Source organism: Euprymna scolopes, chromosome 27 (assembly GCF_053919585.1).
Source record: "Euprymna scolopes isolate OS-2025 chromosome 27, ASM5391958v1, whole genome shotgun sequence".
Classification (NCBI taxonomy): Eukaryota; Metazoa; Mollusca; class Cephalopoda; order Sepiida; family Sepiolidae; genus Euprymna; species Euprymna scolopes.
The window spans coordinates 76,227,975-76,252,974 of NC_136508.1; the positions used below are offsets into that span (position 1 = coordinate 76,227,975).

The 25,000-nt window shown below is 33.1% G+C and overlaps 1 protein-coding gene and 1 long non-coding RNA gene across 7 annotated transcripts in view; both read right to left on the reverse strand.

Moving 5' to 3' along the window:
• LOC145248920 (cell adhesion molecule Dscam1-like) overlaps nt 1-25,000 on the reverse strand; it is a 401,357-nt gene that overhangs the window by 370,105 nt on the left and 6,252 nt on the right. The gene's annotated exons all lie outside the window — the stretch shown is intronic.
• The window catches only part of LOC145248919 (uncharacterized), a 535-nt gene continuing 110 nt past the window's right edge, over nt 24,576-25,000 (reverse strand). Inside the window, exons 1-2 of the long non-coding RNA XR_013863427.1 lie at nt 24,788-25,000; nt 24,576-24,730 (exon numbers count right to left, since the gene is read on the reverse strand). The exon at nt 24,788-25,000 is cut by the window's right edge and continues 110 nt beyond it. This is a non-coding gene — a long non-coding RNA (uncharacterized LOC145248919). The remainder of the gene's footprint in view (nt 24,731-24,787) is intronic.

Below are 25,000 nucleotides of genomic sequence, written 5' to 3' on the forward strand. Positions count from 1 at the left end.
AGGAAAATTAATGAGTGTACATTGAGAAATGGCTCAAATTTTGCAAATTGGGTAGGAGGTGGGTATTTTCCAGGCCAGGAAACTTGCATCAAATCAAACAACAGCTACGCAATGATAAAATTTCACATCTGGAAGAAATTTAGTCAAAAATAAAGTGGATGCCTTTTCAACGCAGTATTGCCACAATTAAGGGGGATGCCTTTCACCAGAGTATTGCCACAGCCTTATTCAAGACATGCCCAAAAGATTGCAAGCTATCACATTGCAGAACTACGCTGCTAAATATTATCTAGTGCATTGTATTCCTGTTGTATTTATGTTGCATTAATGTTCTAAAGTTACATTTAAATAACAATGTTTCATTGTGCGTAGTTTCTTTTTGCCTTCTTGATTTCAAGTTATATATTTTTTTAATTGACTTGAACAATAGGGTACTTCAATTAAAAGTAAAAATAATTAACAGGTAAAATTATAGAGACATAAAAGAGTAACCAAGTATAGGTTGTTTAAACATTCAATTTATCTTTAATTTGCGGTTTTTGAAAAATTGACAAGTGCGGACTTTCTTTTTAGCAGCAGTAAATGGCGTTTTGGAGGTAGTATGATTTAAAATTATGAAAATTTAAAGTGATGAAAATGAGTTATATATAACTTATTCTCTCTCTCTCCCTTATATATATATATATATATATATATATATATATATATATATATATATATATATATATATATATATATATGGTTGCGTAGCTATTGCTTGATGTAATTTCTACTTTCTCTGTGATTGTTATTGTTTCTTTCAGTTGTGATCAGTTAAAGGACCTGACAGAAAGAAAGGTATGAGGGGATGAATCTACCGCTTATGTCTCTCTCATTCCGGGAGGGAGTACAAAGGTCCTTATCATCATATCGTATGAATCCGAGGATCCAATTGTTGGTAATGTTTTCCTCGATATTTTTCATCAAAATTCTTTCTAGAAAGTCATCGGGTAACTACTGGCGGGATCACATGGAGACTGCCCACATCTGAAGTGAACAGGATTTTTGTGGAACGCTCTGGATTCGAATTTAAAACCCTCAAGTTGTCAGTCCGCGTCGTTGCTCATTTGACCATCGTCACATCCCAATGATATTATACAGTTAGTTTTGTTACCATCTAGACTTTTCATTTTGGTTGGCTACCTTTTAATAGCATTAACAATCGATCTTACGGAAGTAAGTATTAAAAATCTCTCCCCCATCTCTCTCTCTCTTTCTTTCTTTCTTTCTCTGGTCCTGGATATTACCTTAAACTATATTCGATGGTGAGGCCCCAGTTTGCGGGCTTTGTGGAGTGTGGAGCCACCCTTTAATTGCCATTGCTCCCATGTCCACTTTGATCCGGAGTGGTAGTACCTGTTAGGGTCCCACCTGTGGGTTAAATAGAAACCGACTTTTAAAAAAAAAAAACAAGTATACTCCATGAAAAAATTGTTCTTCAAAATCATTGGAATCGGCATTAAATAACCTGAAAAGGGTTGATATGCCGTAAAACAAAAACAATCGACCAATCAATCTCTCTCTCTCTTTCTCTCTCTTTAACTCTCGCTCATAAGTACTTTTGCATAATAACACCTAAATTGAATATGGATGTCATAAAACCATTATGATGTATTTACTTGTGAAGGGACAATAAATACAGTTAACCAATGAATAGAAAAATTCATTATGTTCTTTCTTTCCGTGAAATTAATCCAATTGTTTTTAATAGGACCAAAACATCGAATCAGTAACAATCACTGAATTATGAAATCGCTTAATAATGACAAAAACAGTCTTCTTTATTTTGAAACTTGTATTTCTATAACTGTATAAAATGTCCATTCTTTAACGAATGGCATTAAAAACTGAAATCACTTTACTATATAAAGGGAAAGGTCGAGTCGATACACCAGAAGCTTGAGGTTTTGCCCGTCTAATGCGGGTTTCTTGAGAAAACCACACATGACGGGCGAAACGTTGATCCACTAGGTCTCTCCGCCTCCATTTAAAGTTTCATATATACAGGGTGTCCGTAAAGTTACTATACAATCTTATTGTTTTATTGTATTATATTTGTATTAATAGTTAATATATTACAGGGTGTCTGTATAGTAACTTGTAAGACTGCATAGTAACTTTACGGACACCCTGTATATATATATATATATATATATATATATATATATATATATATATATATATATATAGAGAGAGAGAGAGAGAGAGAGAGAGAGAGACAGACAGACAGACAGACAGAGAGAGAGACAGAGAGATACAGAGAGAGAGAGAAAGAAAGAAAGAGAGACACATATAGAGAAAGGGATATACAGAGAGACAGACAGAAGGGCAGACCGTGAAAGATTTGTAGGCAGAGAAGTTTAACAGTCTTCAATAATATCGACAAACTGAGCATGATTGGTAAATTACTTGGAAATATTTAATACACCAAAAAAACACGTTTATCTTTCATCTACATAGATTTCTTGTTCCTCTCTTCTTTTGTGTGTATGTGTGGGTGTTCAACCTGTCCCTGCAAATGTGTCCAATTCACCACTATTGTTGAGTCTATATATATATATATATATATATATATATATATATATATATATATATATATATATATGTTATACTAGAATTTCAGCCCGACTTTGCCCAGGTCCTGTGTACTGTTTATAAATTTATGCGCATATATATATATATATATATATATATATATATATATATATATATATATATATATATATATGGGGGGGGGTTCAAAGAAAACATAAAATTTCAACAAACCCAGGATAATAGAGAAAATAAAAAACGAAAGAGGAAACGGAAGATAATCTGGTGCTTACCTCCGTTTTCATTGAACACTAAAATTAGAGTATGGCATTTTTTTTCTTAGCCTACTAGACAAGCATTTTCCAAAAACACATAAACTACATAAACTTTTTAATAGAAACACTGTGACAGCTCCATCAATAAAGTCGATAATATCCAAAGAACCAAAAAAGATAGATAACGCGGGCTGCTCTTGCAGGACCAAAAATAGCTGTCCCTTTGAGGGTAATTGTAAAGCTGAATCCCTTGTTTATGAGGCCACAATAACGGACCAATCCGCAGAGACGGATATTGGCTGAAGAGAGCTTGATAAGGATACCTTAAACGGGCCTTATTATCGGGCTTGAAACCGACGGTAACAATGATCTGTCTCAACTAACAACTTTCTGTACACAATATATATATATATATATATATATATAGTATATATATATATATATATATATATATATATATATTAAAATGTTTGACTCGTGTCCAGGTAACCTACATATAAAAGTGCAAGTGTTTGGACCCGAAATTGGCAGCGGAGTTTGGTAGAGTCTGCAAAGGTCATCTCTTTCAACGTTGACCTTTTGGCAGCCGAATTCTCGCCCAAACACTGAAAAAAAAAGGCTTGCTGCACGTCCAAATACTCTTTACGTAAAATTTCAAATGTTTAGACCCAAAATTGGTCAAATAATTTGCTAGTGACTGCAAGGGTCGAATCTTTGGATCTTTGACACCTTGGCAGCCAAATTTTCGGCCAAAAACCGATTAAAAAGCTTGCCCTATATCGGAATACACTTTATGTAAAAGTTCAAATGTTTAGACGAAAAATTGGCTATGTACGTGTGTGTGCATATATATATATATATGTATACATATGGGTATATTTATATATGTATACATATGTGTATATGTATATATAAGTATATATGTGTCTGTGTGTGCATATATCTACCTATTATAATATAAAATAAATTTGTGTTTGTGTATTGTACAAAACAATTTTATAAAATTAACAGGAGGTTCTCTACTTTGTAATACAACCTGCAATGTATTGCTGACTAAATCACTGCAGGGAGGCATGCGAAATTTTCTCCCGGTACACCGCGGTGGGTATTCAAGTAAAGCATGCAATCAATCGATTTGATTGAAAAATGGGCGCTTTCGCGGATTTGTAGGATAATTAACGTATGGGAGGGTGAAACATTCGTTGATCTTCATTCAACCCTGGGCAACGTCAGGTGTCCCTGCTAGCGTATATATATATATATATATATATATATATATATATATATATATATATTGAAAATGTATGGGAGAGTCCTATTTGTCACTAGGTCATTCTACAGCAAAACTTTTTAGGACTTTATTCCTATTTTTTAATCTATTTTTTATTTACTTATATATGAATCCCACTGTTTGATTTTCCGTGTTATTAAGCTAAGCATTAAATGAAAATCACGTACCGAGAATATCAAAGTTCAACTTCAGATTTGAAAAAATTAAATAAGTATAAAAGTTAAATTCTTTCAGTTTAGGCATCAATGAAGATGAGGAACTTGTTGTTGTTGTTGCTGTTGTTGCTGTTGTTGTTGTTGTTGTTGCTGTTGTTGCTGTTGCTGTTGTTGTTGTTGTTGTTGTTGTTGTTGTTAAGTTCTGCGTGATTCCGGGAACAAAGTTTTTCGCTTTTTTAAATTTTATTTTTTGTTTTGTTCCCCCCTCCCCCCGCCCCGAACGGAGTGTGGATGGGTTGGGCGATCAATAAATAGTTTGAAAGAATCGGGGCCATCGAAGTAATCAGCGATATCTGTTAGATTTGGAAAGTATCCAACATCAGGAGGAGAAAGAGAGGAAAAAATTATCTCGTGCAAAAATACATATAAAAAAAACTAAATAAATAAATAAACACTTGCTCAGTAAACAAAACGATTTTGCTACTTCAGAAAAAAAAATAGAGTGTCATTTTACGTTTCGACAATAAGATAACAGAGACTATTGTCACTACCTACGTATCTACCGAGGTTTCCACTTACGGTGCGTCATATTTTTTATGTTTAAAAAAAGACATATTGTGAACACGTGCCAATAAAAAGTTCGCGTTAGCACTAACGATATCATTAAATCTTAAAACAGAAATTTATTTTCCTTATCCTCGAGTGGCTTTTGGATTTCACTGGTGTGGTGTTAATCTTAAGCGGGCTAAGACGGCTTCGTTCAAAGGAGGAAGTTTCTGGGGAATATCAAGTGCGAAAGTGGTCTCCAACCGCATTTGTGTTCTGGGCATTGGAGGATTACGTACAGCGCCTAATATTTAGAAATATTCATCCATCTAGCACTGAAAAGACTCATCGTCGCTTGACTTGAATAATCTTACAAGAACCGGTGTATTAACATGTTTATGTTGTATGCTTAGCTATCGGTTTGGCTAAAGAATCTTGGGAGGAAATTCTTCAGTATGTAAATTATTGGGCGCGGCGGATTGTCAAATGAAAAGCGATTTAAGTGAATCATCTAAGAAAAAATGTTTCAGAAAGCAAACGTTTATGAGAGTTATACACCACTTTCTCTCTAACTGCGAGAATTGTACGCTAGGGTGACAAGCATGTGCAACCCCGTCGGCATTCCCCGGCAGATGGGTGACTATTTGCGAATACAAGGCGCTTCATATAGTCTCTAATGCACAGATTGTAAATGAAGTTAGACACCGCTTCAAATTTGATATTCCCAAGAAACTTACTGTTTGTGGACGAAACTTTCCCAGCGCGCTTAGGACGAATTCCATAAGCATAATAGAACACTAGCATCGATAGATGATAATAATCAATACTTATATATATATATATATATATATATATATATATATATATATATATATATATATATATATATATATATATTACGCCCGAGCAATGCCAGGAAGCCTACTAGTGTATATATATATATATATATATATATATATATATATATATATATATATATATATATATATATATATACTACCAGGCCGCTCGGCATTGCCCGGGCGTAAAATACGCTTAAATATAATGTTTTGATAAATGCAGGTTTCGTATTTAGTATCATATTATAATGGACTCAATATACGGTAATGATATAAAAAGTTTTAAAAAAATAAGTCGTGCGCCACCACCAAAACATTCAGCATACGACTTACTTTTTCCTTTGACGTTAATACCTGAGCTATGAAGCCATATTTGCCGCAAGGCAAAACATGAACCAATAGCTATTACCTTACTCATGCATATTCGTAATGTTGTCATTTGACCTTCACCAGACACATTTCATTTTTTTTTATTTTCACAGATTTGCACCGATTTTACACGATTAAAACCCAAATATAAAGTTTCGCATGGGTTCGAATACCCTATATATTAAGTGTCATGTCTGTAGACAAAAAACTGACAAAGGAATTTGGTAGGCAAATATTTTAAAGAAATATATATATGCATATACATAAATATACGTAGAAAGAATTTTTGTGTTTACTATAAACTTTTTATGCAAATATTACGCAAGTATAAATCATGTAGAATATCTGCATGGATATAATTACATGTAATAGTTTATTAAAGATGATCATCCCATTAGAAAACCGAAAAATTAGACAATTAATTAAAATAAATGTTTAAACGAATATGCAAATTAGCTAGATTTTTTGCAGATAGATGCAATTCCACGACCCATATATAACAAAGTTATATTTTCTTTTTAAACAAATAGAAAAAAGAATTATTTATATGAGTATCAATACACAAAATTTTTTTAATAAATATATACATGTATGCATTATAATTATTAAATACCTACAGGCACTAGTGTCTTATCCTTTCGGGCATCATCAGTGTAGGGTGTCACGATAAACGCTAGCAATAGAAGTCGTGTCTGGCTTAATTAGTAAGGACCCGAACCACTAAGCTACCGTCAACCGCGAGAGATACAAGTTGAAATTAAACATTTATTCTTATTAAATGCTTTTAACGCCAGTCATAGTGATCTTATCATTATATGACGATCTGCTCGCATTAGCTAAGTTGACCGACTTTATTTCAACTCAACAATAAGAAACAAGTTTCTTAAAGGAGCTGACATTATTATTTACTATAATAATTATTAAATACCTACAGATACTAGTGTTTCATCGTTCTGGGAATCATCAGTGCAGGGTGTCACAGTTAAAGCCAGTCGAGAGTCAGCGAACCCCGGTTATATATATATATATATATATATATATATATATATATATATATATATATATATATATATATATATATATATATAAGATAAAAATTACAATTAAATTTACCAAAATGATCTAAGATGGTAAAATTAAAGTATATTATAAATATTAAAGAATTAATATTTATAAAATTATCTCAGGCAGATGTAAAAGCTCGATAAAACCAAATAGGAGATAGAGCTTATAATATGAGCAAACAGTTAATAAAACATGTTTCTTATTTATATTTATGTCTCGGTCGTAGAGTGAAAAGCATATCTTATTTTTCTTTTATTAATGTTATTGGAATTTTTTCCTTTGTACCTTGTACACATTTTTGTGAATTATTCTATGGATTTCTGCGTTTGGATTATTATGGACAATCTTCTTCCAATTACGGGTTTTCCTTGGATTTTATTTGTGCAAATGGAAATCCAATTAACTTTCTTGAAGTTATATATTTGGATTTTACCGTCATTGGATTATTTACCTTTCACCAGACTATCCATTCATAATGTAATCACCCTTTTCTTCACCATATTCCCTCTGCTTCACGTTGTGTTATCAAGTAAGATCTTTGACTTACTTGTTGTTTCATCAAATACTTTTGTATGCAAAATCCGATCCCGCATTTTGCTAATTCCTACCCTCTGATGAGAAGGAAAGTATTTCTTCGAAACTCAGCGGATTAAGGACTATCCATTTATCTAGTGTTTCCTTTTCAGATTAAATATGTTTTTAACTCATTTCAAAGTGTTTTAACATGTGTTATTAACTGTTTGCTCGTATATATATATATATATATATATATATATATATATATATATATATATAATAGAATTGCACTAAGGACTAAGATGATAAGCAGAGATTTAAAGAATAGGAAAATGATGAAGATTCATTATTAATTCATATACACGTTTTATGAGCAGCTACGTACTAAGATTATTGATTTTATAAAGGAAATTACTTTACATATATATAATAGAAATTGCACATTGCTAATTGTACGTATTTATAATAAATATATATCCCTGCGTTTATAATCTACCTTAGCACGCAGGAATCCTGTTCGATTGCGTTATTGTACGTTGTCTGTTGTTCCATGCTAATTCATGACAAACTGAAAGCTTGTATTTTGTTTTGTTTGACACTATCACTAGAAGATTACTGCATAGAGCCAACGATCTTCGTCTATCCGTCTTTTTTTTGTTTACAAAGCCAACCTGCTTTTGTAGATGAATGTCCTTCACTACGACTGAATTACTTTATCCAACCACTCTGTAGTAACTACCACAAAGAAAAATATAAGCGCGCTGCTAACAGATTCTACATCTTACTCAAAGTAATCTTAAACTGTGTAAAACATTGGGTTTCATATCTTTGAGGGGTTATGCACTGGAAGCGTACAGCACTGAGTATTCCCAAATAGTTACCCATTTAGTACTGGCTATACCAACGTTGCTTAACTTCGATAATTTAAAGAAAAGGGGTGTGTTAATATGCGAAAGTAAGGATACAATAACACCTTAAGATTGCCATAACTTAAAAGGGTTTCACAAATTTTATCATAGACAAAACGAACAAATAAAGTTTATCTGTTCTTCAAGGTGGAAAAGTGTACATTTCATATCCAATGGATAGAGTCCTTACCTTTACATAGAAAGAAAGAAGAGGAAACAAATGGTCAAATATCCCGGAGAAGTGAGGCCCGCCTAAACCATGAGAAGGAAAAGCTTTACATTTAAATAAACATATTACAGAGTGAGTATTTAAGTTTATGTTATATAACGTTTCTCATTCTTTGCTGTTTAAGTTTATAATGTACTTGGTGGTTGTGAGAGGTTAAAGCTAGTAAAAACTGAGAGTTAGCGATTTAGAAGTTATGGTTGAAGATGAACAAATAAAATTAATTTTTGGTACCCCACCCCCGACAAAAGGAGAGTGGGATCTGTAAGTTCACCCTTGTCCGTTCGTCCGTTCGCACTTTTCTCAAGTTTTGGAATTTTTCAAATTTTGCACAAACATTAAACATGATATTAGTAAAAAAGTAACAGAACTGATTTTTCCTGGAAAACTCTGTTTGCGCCCCCCCACCACATAGGTGCCTATCAGGTTTAAAAGACACTTTTGTGCTTTTTAAAAAAATTGACGCCTTGGATTTTCATAAAACTTTCTGAAAAGTTGTAAGTAACTGATGTCCATATAATTTTGTTTGTCTATACTTCGTGATAACCCTTGGGTGTGCCCAAGGAGCTCTTTTATGGCTAAGAAAAAAATCTATTTTGGGGACTATTTTACCATATTTGTCCAAAATTTTCAGTGTATGTCTATTTAGCAGTTTTGTATGGTGCTGAAATCAAATTGAAATATGTTAAGGCTTGGGGACTTTTGGGGCTAAATGATGGGGGGGGGGGCAAATGATGGACTTAGTCATTTCTTTTTTTGCATGGTGCAGAATTCAAATTTACATATGTTAAGGCCTAAAACTGCACCGTTTGTTCATTTTGACCAGGATTTGACGTCTCCTGAGGACTTTTGGGGCTAAATGGGGTTGGTAAATGCTGAACTTAGTCATGTTTTATGCCTTCATTATTTGGGCACTCTGGAGAGATCATGCATGCTTCACTTGTCTTACTGATATTTCATGGAAAAGTGACTTGCATTATCCAGTTGTAAAAAGTTTTAGACGGACAAGTAATAGATTACTTTACTTCACACGTGACGTTGAGATTGGATAAAAATAATTAACTACAGGACGACGCATACGTCACTTTACCTATTTCAAATGAAATTTTATTTCAATAAATTAATTTTGATTAACGTGGCATTACTTTTCATACATGAATAAATAAAAAATGAAATCCCAAACTTTAAACTATGCAATAAAAAAAAAGAATTAATACACTCATTTACAAAAAAAAAAACTATAATTTATTTTAAAATGGCGAAGTTATTTCCGTGCCAGGAAGTGACTTATGCGTCACACTATATAAATTATATACAGCATTGATTAGAATAAAACTGGAATTTGGTAAGAAATAGGGTAAGGCTTCTTGAATATCTTAAAACATCGTCACGTGATGTATATGAGAATAAAGACGGCACTTTTTGAAATATCGTTTCCATATATCGTTTTGCCTTTCTATAAAAAATTAAATACCTGATTAACGATATTTCAAAAGGTGGCATCTTTATTTTTATTACGTTATTACGTGAACCGAGTTGTTGCACTTAGAGACTTGAAAACTCTCCAGTTTACATGCCGACGGACTACCATCAAGAAAGATGTTTTCCATCTTCAAGAGGAAAAATAATAAGCAAAAACAATCGCTTGAAAAGGGCTCGTTCGAAACGAAAGTTTGCTTGATATATTTAAATATTTATTTAAAGAAGAAACTATTGTTTTGGTTTACTAAAAAGATTTAAATATAGATTGTGGTAATTTTATATACAAATCAATAAGAAAGGCGCACCTAAAAAATATTCAGTTCTGACTACTACAAAGGCTTGGGGTTAGTAATTACGACCTTCGTGAAATTGCATTCATCCGCAAAATATTTAGTTAACTTGCATATTCTTTTAAACAGTCATTTTGATTAATTCCCTATTAGATTTTTTTGGGGGGATGATCGTTTTTAGTTAATTATTACATGCAATTATATACATGCAGATATTCTACATGATCTATACTTGCGTAATATTTGCTTTAAAAGCTTATATAGACAAAAACCTCTTTATATATATATATATATATATATATATATATATGTTTTTAAAAAAATGCCTACCAACTTTTCTGTCAGTTTTTTTTGGGGGGGGTTGTCTACAAACATGACACTTCATATTAGGAATATTTTTTAAACGGTTTTAGTCATTACTATATATTGGTTCCAATATAATGTAATAATAAATACGAAATCTGTATTAATCACAGTATCAAAATACAAGGCGGTTCACTTAAAAGTAACCCGCTCTCTCTAATCTTTCTGTAATTAATTTTTTCCAGATAAACCGGCCCACTTAAAAGTATCCAAATTTTTATAATCCTTCTCTTACAACCAACTGACACCACCATACAAAATGCAATTCTTGTTCCAATAAGACGGCGGTACAATGCCATGCGTCTCACAGATCACTGACACGGATATGTCATCATATGATTTATATCTTTGAGGGATTTAAAAAGAAAAAAATTATGCAAGTAATCCTCACAATCTAAACCAAATAAAGGAGAACATTATCAATGCTATCAGGAGAATCACCAGAAAAGATCTACAAGCAGTATCTACAAACATTGTTGAACATGCTCAGAAATGCAAAGATGTCAACGGGGAGCACTTCCACCATCTTTTATAACACTACATGTAATTTAAACAATACTGCATGTAATTTAACAATAAAATAATGCTCCTTCTCTCTATTACGTTCTCTGGGATATTTTTAAGTGGACCTCCCTGTATAAGCGTATTTTACGACCGAGCAATGCCGGGCCAGCTACTAATATATATATATATATATATATATATATATATATATATATATATATATATATATATATATATATATATATATATATATCATGTACATATATGAGTGTATTTAGTATATATATATATATATATATATATATATATATATATATTAAATACACACACACACACATATATATATACCATGTACATATATGTGTGTATTTAGTATATATATATATGACTATATTAAATACACACACACACACACATATATATATCATGTACATATATGTGTGTATTTAGTATATATATATATATATATATATATATTTATATATATGACTATATTAAATACACACATACACACACACGCACATATATATACACACATATATATACTCATAAAGTTTATTTTTCGGAGACTATATAATGATGCACTCAGAGATGATCTAAATGTTTACAACTAAATGTATTGCGCGCAAAAAATTGTGGTGTTTTGTATTTCAGTTAGGATTTTGAACCAACACATTGGCTTTTCTGGAGATTATAATTTCCGAAAATTATGCAGTAACAGGAAAAAATATGTAATCATAAAAGTTATTTAATATTTTTATATTAACTGATGAGTTTGCACACAATCAAAGAGAGAGATGAATACGGAGAAGTCGCGATTCAAAGGTATACAACCTGCATCCAAGATCTGCGTGTATAACACTAACACAATAGCGCCAATTCTTGGTATTTCAACTCGCATTTACGCATAAATTATACAGTGTTTATCTTTCTTATAGCTTTGGAAATGTGTCATGGGCGATTGAAAGATGAAATTGAGAATTGTATAATAGCAGATAAAAGAAATAATAATTTACTAGCGGGACCTGTGGAAATTCCAGAGGATTCATATATATGCAATATATTGATGTTAACATTCTGTAGATGTGTAGTGTACTTGGAGACACTCGGGTATTTCTGTAGCTTTTTTGTTAAAACAGCAAAAGTATTTATCTAAGCTAGCACAAACGCCCGGCGAAGCCCAGTCTTAAAGTACGCTTAAGTACGGTATTTTAATTCTTTCAGATTTCGTATATATTATTATAGAGTTAATGTTCTATCGGCTTTTATTCATTATAAAGTTGCGATTTCAAAAATAAAAAAATATACCCATATGACTTGAGTGTATTAGCTTGAAACGAAACCGAAACAAAAACTTTATATATATATATATATATATATATATATATATATATATATATATATATATATATAACTTGAATTCCTTCAGCCATAATCGAAACTGAAACGAACACTTATGAAGAAGTTATGATAAAATTATCTATTAAAAAAAATAGATTACTAGAGTGCCATTAGTTATAATCGGAACCGAAACCAAAACTTCTGAAGAGTTCTTGATGAAAATTATTTATTAAAAAAATAGATGACTTAAGTGGCATCAGCTTTAATTGAAATCGAAGCCAAAACTTATCAAGAATTCTTGGTAAAAGTATTTATGATAAGAAATGGAAGTGCATGGCAATTAAACGACCCGGATGTAAGCGTGGCACAGAAAATGACACACACGTTATCGTATTAATAAATAGATGCTCGAAAGTTTTGATCGTGCGTAAGATTTTATTGTAAAATATATGACAGTTCAAATTAATCAGTATTTGCTGTAGTTTAAAAAATTATTCTAAGAAGCACTATAAAAACAAAATGAAATATGGTATAGTATGATTACCATTGTCCCCTGTTGTTTTTACGCGGTCTCTTAAGCACGTAAAAGAATGTCTTAATTTTTAGAACCATACGTGCGTACATTTTTTTGTTTACGTGTTTGTATATACATGTTATAAAATAATGAAATTTATAGTGGGAATAGTTACTAACAACAACGTTAATGTACCTGTTTATATGAAGTATTATCAGAACGATGGTGAAACGATGAAAGTGTGGAATAAGGCTAGTCAGAATCAAATACCTGTGTGTCTTTTGTATAAAAATCAAAATATGTGTGTCTTTTGTAATGTATAAAATTAAATCGGTCGGATTATTATAGTTATAATTAAATAAGTATATTTAGATAATCCGATCGATTTAATTTTATATAATATACGAAATCTATTATCAGAAATAGCTTTATCACAGCAATGATAAAACCTGTAATTGTTTTTCTGAGAGGCAAAATATCAAAACTTTTTAATTGCGAAAAAGTCAGTAAGGAAAACTGTCACTTATATCACTATTTCAAAGAAAACTAAGTATTATAAGAAAAAAAAAAAAGAAAGAAAGTGAAAGCATGCTAGTCAGAAACAAATATCAGTGTGTTATATGCATTGCTAATTAGATATGAAAAAAAATGAATAATTTAAGTAATTAAACAAAACATTATAAATTAATATTTGATAACACTAAAAATGTTTACAATTATTACTACATTATGATACGACGTAAAACATCGGCCAAAAATCAGTTTCAATTACGGATAAACAGCAAATCTTTTAAAAGGAGATTTCCTTTCTGCTTTGTTAAACAGAGTTTAAGAAAATACCTCCGCTTACTTTGAATTATAAATGAAGTGTCTTACGCATCCCAAGCGTAAATTGAAACGTAGATAAAGCCGATAATGTGGAGACATAAGAAGTCAAGCATAATTAAGTCTAAATAAGACAAACAGACTACAAAAGCATGGCTAATGCACCGATGCTAATGACTAGAAATAATAACAGAGACGAGATTAATACCCGAGAAAAGACGTCAGATTGCCACGTACTAACGAGCGACAATTTGAGCTGTGTGTAGTGATACATGTCTATAAAATGGTTAGACAAATTCGGTACGTTTTTCTAACATCATTTACAGGGGATTTCATTTCCCTATGCGATGGCAGATATCTCGTTGGTTAACTATAACTATTTTGTTGAGAGGCGATAGAGGTGAATCGGTTGCTTGTACGAATAACCACTCGCTTGGTAGTGTTCGAGTCGGTTAAGGATGACGCCAAACTTTTCGTGGTGGCTTGCGAGAGTATCTAATTCTTATATATACATATACATACACACACACATACACACACACATATATATATATATATATATATATATATATATATATATATATATATATATATATATATATATATTAGCAAAAGTAGCTGTCGTTGACTGGGTTCAAAAAGCCTACAGAAAATGGATTTATGAAAGTATGAGAAGTTATGAAAAGGAAGGGTTGTAAAGAGATAGCTTCGAATTTGGGGGTATCAAAACCAAAGCAAAATATTATGAAAGTAAAAATAAAATAGATAAATCCCATCAATTTATTATAGCATACCTGTTCACACTGAAACACTTATCACAATAATCTGTGGGTCTATATTAAAAAAACTTGTTAAACTTTGTGACATATTTCCATTCTATGGAGGTCAGTTACGAACGAACATCCCATAATTTTATTATACAATATTTCTTCAAACTGAAACATAATTATCAAAGTATACTTACGCAGATATATATGAAAAGTCTTTATTAAAGTGTGTGTCTATTTCCATTATATGGAGGCCAGGAGCGAATGCAAACCCCACAATTTTATTATACCGTCCCTATTTAAGTTAAAACATACTTATCAAAGTATTCTTATGTACATCTATATCAAAAACACTTGTAAACGTTTTTTTATATAATTTTTAAATTTTTTATTTCCATACTTTGTGGACCAGGCGCGAACGCGGACCCCACAATTTTAATGAACCACTGTTCTGCCAGATCAAACATACCCATTCCTTTGTCGCGATACATCTTCTATCATTATATGTAATCAGTTTTTTTTTAAATAGTCAACCATATAGGAGCCTATTCGTGACCAAACACACACACATTCAGTTTTATATTATATATATATATATATATATATATATACATATATATGTATATATATACTTATTAATAAGTAAATATTTTATATTCATGTTTATGCATATTTTTTATATCCATAGATATGCATGTAAATATAACATATTTATTTATTAATAATTGCTGCACTGGTGCACCCTCGACGCAAATACATCCGACCAACACGCATGTTAAGAAAATCCTAACTCTTCGCTATAGATGCAGATCCAGATGCAGATGCCAAAAGGAGTTCTTTCTTTTCTCGAACTGCTGGCTTTTAGATTCCCTCCATACATCTGATGTTCCTAAATGCAAATAGTAAACATGCAAATATAATGATGAAAAGCACCATATTGCACTCACTAAGAATGCTCCTAATTTAGAGTGCGTAACTTATAAGTTATATGAGTACATGTATAGATAGACTGTTTCGCTGTACGGGCAGCCAGAGTAGCAAGTGCTTCAGGCAGTCGGATTAGAGTAGGCGCTTCTGACCTCTACCCTATCATCCTATACTTGCTAAATGTGATTAAAATCTCAATAAAAACTTGAAGTAAATATTGACAAATGCACAAGATCTTAAATTGCTTTACTCAACGACTAATGCTCATAATTCTAGTGACATTTAATAACACATCTTTCTTCTGATAGTGGTTGCTTTTGTAGAGCCTCAGGCCGTCAATATCTGCAAGCGAGAAATAAAAGTTTTAGGTCATTATTACATAAGTCCAGTTATCATATCAGTACTATTTTACATCCTTAATGATCCATTAGAGGGTAAGGAAAATAATTAAAAAGATAGGAGGCATTACATTTAGAACGCCACTTGTGTGTGTTCATACACACATATATATATATATATATATATATATATAGAGAGAGAGAGACAGACAGACAGACAGACAGACAGACAGACAGGAAGAGAGAGAGGGAGGGAGGGAGGGGAGAGAGATGTGTGTGTACCGGTAGTGAATATTCCAAACTCAAATATATATTTATTTATGTTTTTATAATATTTTATTGTGTCTTGCACACGTTCCGTTGAATGGCATAAACCATATATATATATATATATATATATATATATATATATATATATATATATATATATATATATATATATATATATCGTCGTTTATAGAACTTGAACATATATATGAGTATACGTTTTATCTCATTGGGAATGAGTCAGCCCTAGCTATGAAGTGTTTCAGGTGATCCACGAGGCGCAACTTCGTGTCGTGTACACTTCATATGTCACCATTCGCTACGCCAATCATATGCATGACATGCAGGTTTAGGAAGGCATCTTGCAGCAACTTGCCGGTACATAATTCCACTGAGTACCGCCTTGTCGCCTGCTCGCCAGGCGAGTTTATTCAGAGGTGCATCTTCCCCTGTGAATTAAACGTCACCCCAGATACGAAGACGGAAATTGCTACGATTCGGCGCGGCGCGGTATAAAAAAACGCCTAGCTTTCCCAAATGATCACATTTCTGGTACTAGCCAGGCTCATCGTTGCTTAACTGCGGTAATCTGGTGAGAACCGGTGTGTCATTGTGCCGTATATATATATATATATATATATATATATATATATATGACATGTGTATGAGGTCAAATCTCACATCGGTCGAAATTTTGTGACGAAAACGCACATAACGAATGAAAGGCAGAACAAATTAAACAAGGCTGCTAGTGATGAGAAGTTGTTTGAAAATGTATAAAACAATAAAAGCAAAAAAGGAAACTTACGAAAATACATGTGTTTCTTTTTATAGTTTTCCCAGGTGCGCTTACTATTTTTAATCATCTTTTTATCATTTACCTAGGCTTTGTCGTTCGGTACCCCACTCCCACCCCTCTCTCTCCCCACTCTCCCTCCGTCTTTGTCTCTGTCTCTCTGGCTCTCACTAGGTACACACACACACACACACACACACACACACACACACACACACATATATATATATATATATATATATATATATATATTATATATATATGTATACATATATATATATATAAAAGTTAAATTATATTACGTGTGTGTCTGTGTGTGTACATTTCCCTACCAAACTACTCTGTCAATTTTCAATCTATAGACTCGAGATCAAACATAAGGGGTACTGAGATTTGACATAATCTTTTTAATTTGTTTTCGGGCAGAAATTCGGCTGTCAAGAGGTCAAAGTTCAACGATTTGACCTTTGAAAACTCTCTCAAATTCCTCCGCCTATTTTTATACTAAACACTTGAAATGTTAGATGTTGTTTACTTGGACATGGATCAAACTTTTAAATTTGATTTGAACCCAAAGCAATAAATGTTAAGGGGCAAAATTGGGGTCAAATTAAAAAAAAAAATTGAATTCCTCGGTCTCTACCAAATTCCTCAGCCAACTTTTCGTGTAAAGTTGAAATTTTACATAAAGTGTATTTAGAAATAGGGCAAGCTTTTTAATCGGCTTTTGGCCGAAAATTTTGCTGTTAACAGGTCAAAGTTGAAAGAGTTTACCTTTGCAGATTCTACCAAACTCCTTCGCCAATTTTTGGTTTACACACTTGAAATTTTAGATGTAGGTTACTTGGACAAGAGTCAAACTTTTATATATATATATATATATATATATATATATATATATATATATATATATATATGTGTGTGTGTGTGTGTGTGTGTGTGTGTGTGTGTGTGCGCGTGCGCGCAAAAGTTATAAACAGTATATACGACCCGAGAAAGCCGGACTAAACTGCTAGCATATATATATATATATATATATATATATATATATATATATATATATATATATATATTTATATATATATATCAGAATACCGGCGGTTTTAAATCCAACCAAAAGAAAACTAGTATCGATGTCCTTTTCCGGACCAGTTCCCGCTTCTGTCTATATCTGCTTTCGCGTAAAATGGGCGGCTCCCGCCAGTGTGACTTTTTAACAAAAGCAGAAGAAAGTTCGATAAACAAAACAAATTTTGATTTTAAACATGTTTGATTTTAAACATGATTTTAAATATGTATCGATGCTGTTCCGACTTTCTGACATACATATGTAAATATTACCCTTTTATTGTTGATTTCCCTTAATAATTGGTCACCTCGCTGTAGTTAACTCGCACCAACTTTACATACGCACACACACACACACAATACACACACACAATACACACACACATATCTAGTGAAAGAAAGCAAGAGAGAGAGAGGGGGAGTGAGAACGAAAACTATAATAATTATTTGTTAGATCTCCAATCAATTAAAAAAATGTATAAGATAGTTATCAATAACAGGATATATTTTTTATTCATACTGATTGCATATGTGAATACATGAAGGGCTTGACTTAAATAAAGTCGACACTAAACATGTATGCATGCACGTAGTTAATAATGTACGTATGAATATTTAATGTATATTATATATAGAAAACATATACCTGTATATATATATATGAACACATATATATGTGTGTGGGGGGGATAAATATATATATATAATTATGGAAGCTTCATTCAATCTTGACAGACTATGTACACACATTGTAAACGTGCCTGTGCTAGGTTTTTTCTTGCGAGAGTGGCGTAATCTTCAACAACGCCTCCCCTGAATCGGCGTTGTTAAATACCAGTGGCAAGTATAGGTTTAGGACGATTAAAAACAATGCCGATATAAGCGAAGCACACATACTGCGCCTATAATTCCCAAATGGCCACCCATCTGGTACTAGCCAGGCTCAACGTTGCTTAATTTCGGAGATTTTACTAGAACCGGTGTGTCATCAAAAAAAAATAAATATATATTTATATATATATATATTCTTAATTGTTATAATCTATATATACACATATAGTAATTTACATATATATGTGATATATATATATATGTGTGTGTGTGTGTGTGTGTGTGTGTGTGTGTGTCTGTGTCTGTGTCTGTGTATGTATATATATATATATAGATACATTAGATTACTACTTCGTATATTTTTTTGTTAATCAAAACAAATAATATATACTTATATATATATATATATGTGTGTGTGTGTGTGTGTGTTCCTGCGTGTATATATACATACATACACACACACACACACATATATATATATACGTCATATGTACTCACATATGTAGCCAAAAATGTTTGTATAAATAAATAAGAATTATATTATAATAACGCTCTGCTTGTCATTGAGCACTTTTAATGAACACAGTGGTTGAAATCTATATCTAGAAAGATAGAGCGATACAACAGCTGTATATATATATATATATATATATATATATATATATATATATATATATATATATATATATATGAAATATAGTTACGAAATAGTGAAACTTATGGCATGTTTATTTATATCCCTTCAAAGTAAATAATATTAGCCAGAGATTACTGTGCGATCGTTTCTTAGAGGAAATTGAGCTTTCCTATTACTAAGCCCTTGTATCAGCAGTAGTACTATATATATATGTGTGTGTGTGTGTGTGTGTGTGTATGTGTGTGTGTGCGTGCGTGTATGTATGTGTGTGTATATATTGAGACATATATATATATTGAGATATAAATATGTATATATTCTGAGATATATATATATTGAGATATATATATACTGATATATATATATATATACATATTTATATATATATATATATATATATATATATATATATATATATTGGGATATATATGCACTTATATAATAAATATTTTTAAATAGAAAGATTTGTGACAGTCTTAACTATATATATATATATATATATATATATATATAGATGAAAAAAGTTATAATGTGATAGACGAGGATAGATTGAAAGATGGATAAATATACTTAAAGAAAACATGTGTTTATATTTGATTTACTGTAAGCCATTCATGGTATGATTGTATTCTAAAGTTATATATAGACGTTTTAATGAGTTTACTTAACTGATTAAATACATCTTCGGCATATTCATGGGAAAAGGTTCGGGATAAAATTTGATTAAGCGTAAAAGCGGATGGACAAAAGCAAGATAATCGATTTTAATAACACCCTATCGGAAACTTCATCGCCTAAGTAGCTTGGCTCAACATCCACAGGCAACATGAATTGAAACAAAACATCCAGGACACTTCTAAGTTTGCTGCAAAGAAGATAATCTTTCTTTACGATGCTAGAAAATTACGTACACTTGAGATTATTCTTTATTTTTACAAAGCTATAATTCGCTCATGTATGAAGTATTGTTGTCACATTTGGGCTGATGCATCTGCCACTAGTCTCTTACTTTTAAAGACATGTCAAAAATATATTTTCAAGTTCATAAGGTTTCGCATTTTCGGCCAAGTTCCAGCATCTGTTTCCTCCCCGCAATGTTGCATTTCTGTGGCTGCTTTACTTTAATGAAATATGCACTGATGAACTCATGACACTTGTGCCCCTTCGACCTACATACTCCCGACTAACCCGAGAATAGGCAAAATCTAACTCTTTCACTGTTGAGGTCCCTAGATTCCGGAAGGCCCCTAAAATAAATGTAGTATTACAATGTTTGCTGGTTCGGGTTTAAAGTAGGAGATATTTTCTAGTTATTGTGATAAAGGAACACAAACGACACACATTTTTCCACATTTTTTAAATGTATGTATGCCTAATTTATGTAAAATGTATCATTTAATCTATTTTCTGTAAATATTTCAAAGCGTAATAGAATGTATGTCGGTCGGCACTAATCCCATTCAGGTTTAACTGGCTTCCTCAAACGAGAGAAGTTTCATGGAAGGATGAAATTTACAAACGGATTCCAGCCGCATGTATATCCCCGAATGGGGGGATGACGACGTTAGGTTTTTGCAACTCTTCCAGGGAGATGTCGACGTCCTCCTACATACAGCGCCTGGAATTCCCAAATCGGTCACCCATTTTAGTAATAACCAGGCTCAACATTGCTTAACTTTGGTTATCTTACGGGAACCTGTGTGTCAACGTGATTGTGCTGTACAGTAACGGAGTGGATGAAAGACGACACAGAAGCCGCGCTGATCAACCTAGATTAGTACAAAGTTTCCAACAGAGTCGATAACTGCTTATTCGCATCTGCTTTAGAAACCGGCAATTTTAAACTGCCTGTTCTGTATCGCTCAACAGCAGTAAGTAAATAGGAAGCGTTCGCCATTTTCCACTATCTCCCGGTCGGTGCGTTAGGTTTGTCCACTGGCACTCTTGCTCCACATATCTGCGTTGGAACCGTTACTTCGCAAGTTAAGGTGCCCTAAAACAAGCTCGATTCTACGTGGAATCGCTTTGACTGGTCGAGTGCTGATCGTGGTTTTCGCATCTGCCTATTACATCACCGTTTTTGCGATCACAGAGGCGCTCACAAGTTAATAAACAATCACATGAACTAAAATAAACCGTACCAAGGCAATCGAACTGTTGTCACGTGCCTGAAGTAGGAAGACCGGCACAATCACGTTGGCAGTACGGCACAATCACATTAACACACCGGTTCTCGGAACTGGCCCGGTCTATCCTTCTCTCGAAGGTAAATGGGTCTCTCTTCAGCCGTGGTAGGCAACCCATCTAGTGATGGTGTCACGATAAAAAAAGACTGTTGATAGCCCTGGCGATGCATCAATTATTCAGCTATGGATAAGATTTAAATTACACTACAAACTCGTGTAGTGAGTTCAATCTCGGCTGCGGCCGCATGTTGCATTACCTTTTTGACGTTTCGTAGGAAAACCTCTTTTCCGGTTCCATTCTGCTAGACCGATGGCCCGTTTTAAAATTCATGCGTGTGATTCGGGTCATGCATCCATATCGAAAGAAATTAACGTGTCTTTCCTGAATCAACATTGAGAGAGGAATCTTTGTGGAACGCCATGATCGATAGCGCCTCTCCCAATCTCATTTTCAAATATTCGGCTACGGGCCATCATAGGTTGGGGGACGAATCGTATTTCTTCAGAGAGTAGCGAGCTGCACTCAAAAACCTTCCCGTCAGTCTATTGAGATTTCCAGGTCTTCTAGAAAGAAATTCAACAGAAAATTAGTGAAGGAAGTAGCTGACGCTCCGTTCGTCAAGCGAGTCAGTTGGTCAGAGGAGATCCGTCTTGAATGAAGTCAGGCCGCCGTGGGACAGAAAGAGAGAGAGAGAGAGAGTCGGGTGGCGTTTATCGCATTTCTGGCCGTTACATAAATGCTAGTGTGGACGCGTTGCGTCTGAACAATGACTAGTGGCTTGAATGATCCGCGGATCAGGATCTGATCACGTTCTTCAAGAACCAGCTGAAGGTAGATCAGATGCAATAGAAAAAAAATAACACTCTTCGATTTTTTTTTCTTTTTAAAAGACAATTGCACCGTTAATATACAAGTAGAAAACTTATTTGTACAAAGATGAGTCAATCCTGAGTACGTGTGTTCCACCTTGGCATGGCACACGCGGTTCTTTCAAGTCTTTTTTTTTACCTGGCTTTTCCTAAATTGTCAGCCAACCCACTATACGAGTTTGTAGTGTAATTCAAATCTTGTCGGTAGCTGAACATTGATGCTTCGCCAGGAATATCAAGAGTATTTTTTAATCGTAACGCCATCACGGCTTAAGAGAGTCCCGTCCACAAGATAGACTGCGCCAGTTTCTCAACCTGGTATTTTACCTCGCTGTACATACAGCGCCTCGCCTTCCCAAATGGTCACTCATCTGGTACTGGCCAGGCTCAACGTTGCTTAACTTCGGTGATCCGGCGAGAACCGGTGTGTCAACGTGATTGTACTGTATATTGTAATTCAAATCTTGTCGGTAGCTGAATGCTTGATGCTTCGCCAGGGCCAATTAAGGGTATTTTTATTGTGACACCATCACTAGATGGGGTGCCTACCACAGCTTAAGAGAGTCCCGTCTACCCTCGAGAGATTCCTAAATTGCACTTTTTTTCTTTTTTTTTTTTTTTTTTTTTTTTTTTGCTCTTACGTAAATTTTATTCTTACTTAGAGGTTAATCTGATTGTTTCCAGTTCACATAAACCGGAAAACAGTGGGTGGTTATTAGTTAGAAAATAGTAGAAAGGGTCTTACTAAAAGGAAGTTTGTGTGTGTGCCTGTGCGTGTCTGTGAGTTCGTTAGCTTGGCCGATTTTTATGAAATTTCAGACAAAAATACTTTATGTGCCTGCTTCTTAGATAGGTTTTTTATCGGAATGGTTTCCATAAGTATTGAAAATTGATATACGAATAATTTGATGAAAATAGGAACACGGGATTTTGACCAAAGTTAACAACTTATACGGCCTAACACCACACGTGTATTTGAGAATTTTTATTACCACACAAGGTGAAAAGTCCGACATATAAAATCAACAGTAGGATCTTTAATATGACAGGGGCGCGTTCGAAATTAATGTTTCTGTTTAAAAGACAATTGCACCGTTATATTTGACTTTTTCATTTTATATTTAAATCCAAGCCATTATTACTGCACACGCAGTAAGGTTAGGTATATAAAATCAACAGTATGTTCTTTGACGTAACATATAACAGGCGCGCGTTAGAAGTGAATGTTTCTGTTTAGAGCACAATTAAATCGTGATACTTGACTTTGGCATTTTTAAATTGAATTCAAGCCATAAAAAATAAAAAATAATTTTAGAAAATAAACACTAAGTTCTCTACAGTGCAATGTAGACTACAATATATTGTGGACTAAGTCACTGCGGGAGGGGCATGTAAAGCTTCTTCCCTAATCAATCGATTTGATTAAAAAGTGGGCGATTTCACTGATTTCGATGACAATAAAAACATGGGAGTGTGAAACATTCGTAGATCATCATTCAATACCAGGCAAGGTTTGGTCTTCTTGCTAGTATTTCTATGTGTGTATTTTTATGAAGAATCACGTTTTCAATAAATTTGGGATTTCTTAAGTATAGGTATCCTTAGTGTTGAGGTGACTGCGATGATTCCAGTCATTGTATCTACTTTTTTAACAGGGGAGTATCAAGGCGTGAAGAGTACTCGAGGATAAGAATGATTGAGTGTAAGGTGGTAGGTGAGGAGAGAGCGTAAAGATCGGTAGTGGCCGGAATTTGGGTAGGATTTAATTATTTAAAAGAACGGCTCAACAAAATCTTATGTTAACCCCACTTTTTTTACTCATGTTAACCCCACTTTTTTTTACTCATGTTAACCCCACTTTTTTTTACTCATGTTAACCCCACTTTTTTTACTAATGTTAACCCCACTTTTTTCTTTTTTTTACTCATGTTAACCCCACTTTTTTTTACTCATATTAACCCCACTTTTTTCTTTTTTTACTCATGTTAACGCCACTTTTTTTTACTCATATTAACCCCACTTTTTTTTACTCATATTAACCCCACTTTTTTTACTCATATTAACCCCACTTTTTTTACTCATGTTAACCCCACTTTTTTTTACTCATATTAGCCCCACTTTTTTTTTACTCATGTTAACCCCACTTTTTTTTACTCATGTTAACCCCACTTTTTTTTACTCATGTTAACCCCACTTTTTTTTACTCATATTAACCCCACTTTTTTTACTCATG